The sequence below is a fragment of the Rhopilema esculentum genome, chromosome 10 (genome assembly GCF_057945365.1).
Source record: "Rhopilema esculentum isolate cy_ngs chromosome 10, ASM5794536v1, whole genome shotgun sequence".
Lineage (NCBI taxonomy): Eukaryota > Metazoa > Cnidaria > Scyphozoa > Rhizostomeae > Rhizostomatidae > Rhopilema > Rhopilema esculentum.
Window position 1 is genome coordinate 3,367,479 of NC_142824.1, and position 4,955 is coordinate 3,372,433.

General features: G+C 31.0%; 1 long non-coding RNA gene across 1 annotated transcript; it reads right to left on the reverse strand.

The window, feature by feature from the left end:
* Positions 1 to 2,222: 2,222 nt before the first annotated feature.
* On the reverse strand, positions 2,223 to 4,209 carry LOC148959221 (uncharacterized). The gene is made up of 3 exons (XR_016144106.1): positions 4,092 to 4,209; positions 2,700 to 2,822; positions 2,223 to 2,362 (listed from the first exon to the last, which is right to left on the reverse strand). It is a non-coding gene; the product is annotated as an uncharacterized LOC148959221 (long non-coding RNA).
* Between the last annotated feature and the right edge of the window lie 746 nt (positions 4,210 to 4,955).

The window sequence follows — 4,955 nt, forward strand, 5'->3', positions numbered from 1 at the left end:
GCATTGGTTGAGCATTCGTCAACATCTAAGAACAAATATGAGATACACTTAAAAATTGCCACTGTAATTAAGAAACAAACTTCTCATAACTCTATAAAAAACATACAAAATTATGTTTTTAATATCATCGCAATTTAAAACCAGCATAAATTGCCTAGGAGATTCAGTATATAAAGAACATGATATTTTCCAGAAAATAAGGTATAACCCCAAGTTTATATATAGGAATACCTTATATGCAATTAAAAAAGACAAAAATTAACAAAGGACACATGGCCAATACGAAACAATTCCATGATGTTTTAAACAGACGTTCATAACTCATTTTTCTTTTTCAATTGTACACGTGACATTTTGTAAGAGTAGATACAAACCTGTACAATTTCTGCCATCTCCTACAAAACCACTATTACATGAACAAGTGTAGTTGCCAACTGTGTTTGTACAAGAGGCGTTTGAGTGACAAGTATGAGCATTGAGTAAGCATTCCTCAACATCTAAAAACAAATATGAAATACATTCAAAATGATATCACAATTACGAATTCTATAACAGCAATTAACAAAATAAAGTTTTCAACATCATGTCAATTAAAAAACAACATGTATTCGTCAAGAGAATCAATAAAGGAAAGAACAGAACATGTTTCTACAAAATAAGGTACAAAATCAACATTGAATAAAGGAATACCTTACAAGCATTAAAACCAACACGAAAATTACCAAAGGACACATGGGAAAAACAAAGCAATCCCAGGATTTTTTTAAACATATCTTCATAACAATTTTTTGTTCTGAAAGAGTTCACACGATACTTTCTTTAATAGAAACGAACCGTTACAATTTCTGCCATCTCCTACAAAACCACTTTTACATGAACAAGTGTAGTTGCCAACTGTGTTTGTACAAGACGCGTTAGAGTGACAAGTATGAGCATTGGTTGAGCATTCGTCAACATCTAAGAACAAATATGAGATACACTTAAAAATTGCCACTGTAATTAAGAAACAAACTTTTCATAACTCTATAAAAAAAACATACAAAATTAGGTTTTTAATATCATCGCAATTTAAAACCAGCATAAATTGCCTAGGAGATTCAGTATATAAAGAACATGATATTTTCCAGAAAATAAGGTATAATCCCAAGTTTATATATAGGAATACCTTATATGCAATTAAAAAAGACGAAAATTAACAAAGGACACATGGCCAATACGAAACAATTCCATGATGTTTTAAACAGACGTTCATAACTCATTTTTCTTTTTCAATTGTACACGTGACATTTTGTAAGAGTAGATACAGACCTGTACAATTTCTGCCATCTCCTACAAAACCACTATTACATGAACAAGTGTAGTTGCCAACTGTGTTTGTACAAGACGCGTTTGAGTGACAAGTATGCGCGTTGGTTGAGCATTCGTCAACATCTAAAAAAAATATGAAATACAGTTAAAATGATATCACAATTACGAATTCTATAACAGGAATTAACAAAATAAAGTTTTCAACATCATGTCAATTAAAAAACAACATGTATTCGTCAAGAGAATCAATAAAGGAAAGAACAGAACATGTTTCTACAAAATAAGGTACAAAATCAACATTGAATAAAGGAATACCTTACAAGCATTAAAACCAACACGAAAATTACCAAAGGACACATGGGAAAAACAAAGCAATCCCAGGATTTTTTTAAACATATCTTCATAACAATTTTTTGTTCTGAAAGAGTTCACACGATACTTTCTTTAATAGAAACGAACCGTTACAATTTCTGCCATCTCCTACAAAACCACTTTTACATGAACAAGTGTAGTTGCCAACTGTGTTTGTACAAGACGCGTTAGAGTGACAAGTATGAGCATTGGTTGAGCATTCGTCAACATCTAAGAACAAATATGAGATACACTTAAAAATTGCCACTGTAATTAAGAAACAAACTTCTCATAACTCTATAAAAAACATACAAAATTAGGTTTTTAATATCATCGCAATTTAAAACCAGCATAAATTGCCTAGGAGATTCAGTATATAAAGAACATGATATTTTCCAGAAAATAAGGTATAATCCCAAGTTTATATATAGGAATACCTTATATGCAATTAAAAAAGACGAAAATTAACAAAGGACACATGGCCAATACGAAACAATTCCATGATGTTTTAAACAGACGTTCATAACTCATTTTTCTTTTTCAATTGTACACGTGACATTTTGTAAGAGTAGATACAAGCCTGTACAATTTCTGCCATCTCCTACAAAACCACTATTACATGAACAAGTGTAGTTGCCAACTGTGTTTGTACAAGAGGCGTTTGAGTGACAAGTATGAACATTGAGTAAGCATTCCTCAACATCTAAAAACAAATATGAAATACATTTAAAATGATATCACAATTACGAATTCTATAACAGGAATTAACAAAATAAAGTTTTCAACATCATGTCAATTAAAAAACAACATGCATTCGTCAAGAAAATCAATAAAGGAAAGAACAGAACATGTTTCTACAAAATAAGGTACAAAATCAACATTGAATAAAGGAATACCTTACAAGCATTAAAACCAACACGAAAATTACCAAAGGACACATGGGAAAAACAAAGCAATCCCAGGATTTTTTTAAACATATCTTCATAACAATTTTTTGTTCTGAAAGAGTTCACACGATACTTTCTTTAATAGAAACGAACCGTTACAATTTCTGCCATCTCCTACAAAACCACTTTTACATGAACAAGTGTAGTTGCCAACTGTGTTTGTACAAGACGCGTTTGAGTGACAAGTATGCGCGTTGATTGAGCATTCGTCAACATCTAAAAAAAATATGAAATACAGTTAAAATGATATCACAATTACGAAATCTATAACAGGAATTACCAAAATAAAGTTTTCAACATCATGTCAATTAAAAAACAACATGTATTCGTCAGGAGAGTCAGTAAAGGAAAGAACAGAACATGTTTCTACAAAATTAGGTACGAGATCAACATTAAATAAAGGAATACCTTACAAGCATTAAAACCAACACGAAAATTACCAAAGGACACATGGGAAAAACAAAGCGATCCCAGGATTTTTTTAAACAGATCTTCATAACAATTTTTTGTTCTGAAAGAGTTCACACGATACTTTCTTTAAAAGAAACGAACCGTTACAATTTCTGCCATCTCCTACAAAACCACTATTACATGAACAAGTGTAGTTGCCAACTGTGTTTGTACAAGAGGCGTTTGAGTGACAAGTATGAGCATTGAGTAAGCATTCCTCGACATCTAAAAACAAATATGAAATACATTTAAAATGATATCACAATTACGAATTCTATAACAGGAATTAACAAAATAAAGTTTTCAACATCATGTCAATTAAAAAACAACATGTATTCGTCAAGAGAATCAATAAAGGAAAGAACAGAACATGTTTCTACAAAATAAGGTACAAAATCAACATTGAATAAAGGAATACCTTACAAGCATTAAAACCAACACGAAAATTACCAAAGGACACATGGGAAAAAACAAAGCAATCCCAGGATTTTTTTAAACATATCTTCATAACAATTTTTTGTTCTGAAAGAGTTCACACGATACTTTCGTTAATAGAAACGAACCGTTACAATTTCTGCCATCTCCTACAAAACCACTTTTACATGAACAAGTGTAGTTGCCAACTGTGTTTGTACAAGACGCGTTAGAGTGACAAGTATGAGCATTGGTTGAGCATTCGTCAACATCTAAGAACAAATATGAGATACACTTAAAAATTGCCACTGTAATTAAGAAACAAAGTTCTCATAACTCTATAAAAAACATACAAAATTAGGTTTTTAATATCATCGCAATTTAAAACCAGCATAAATTGCCTAGGAGATTCAGTATATAAAGAACATGATATTTTCCAGAAAATAAGGTATAACCCCAAGTTTATATATAGGAATACCTTATATGCAATTAAAAAAGACGAAAATTAACAAAGGACACATGGCCAATACGAAACAATTCCATGATGTTTTAAACAGACGTTCATAACTCATTTTTCTTTTTCAATTGTACACGTGACATTTTGTAAGAGTAGATACAAACCTGTACAATTTCTGCCATCTCCTACAAAACCACTATTACATGAACAAGTGTAGTTGCCAACTGTGTTTGTACAAGAGGCGTTTGAGTGACAAGTATGAGCATTGAGTAAGCATTCCTCAACATCTAAAAACAAATATGAAATACATTCAAAATGATATCACAATTACGAATTCTATAACAGGAATTAACAAAATAAAGTTTTCAACATCATGTCAATTAAAAAACAACATGTATTCGTCAAGAGAATCAATAAAGGAAAGAACAGAACATGTTTCTACAAAATAAGGTACAAAATCAACATTGAATAAAGGAATACCTTACAAGCATTAAAACCAACACGAAAATCACCAAAGGACACATGGGAAAAACAAAGCAATCCCAGGATTTTTTTAAACATATCTTCATAACAATTTTTTGTTCTGAAAGAGTTCACACGATACTTTCTTTAATAGAAACGAACCGTTACAATTTCTACCATCTCCTACAAAACCACTTTTACATGAACAAGTGTAGTTGCCAACTGTGTTTGTACAAGACGCGTTAGAGTGACAAGTATGAGCATTGGTTGAGCATTCGTCAACATCTAAGAACAAATATGAGATACACTTAAAAATTGCCACTGTAATTAAGAAACAAACTTCTCATAACTCTATAAAAAAACATACAAAATTAGGTTTTTAATATCATCGCAATTTAAAACCAGCATAAATTGCCTAGGAGATTCAGTATATAAAGAACATGATATTTTCCAGAAAATAAGGTATAATCCCAAGTTTATATATAGGAATACCTTATATGCAATTAAAAAAGACGAAAATTAGCAAAGGACACATGGCCAATACGAAACAATTCCATGATGTTTTA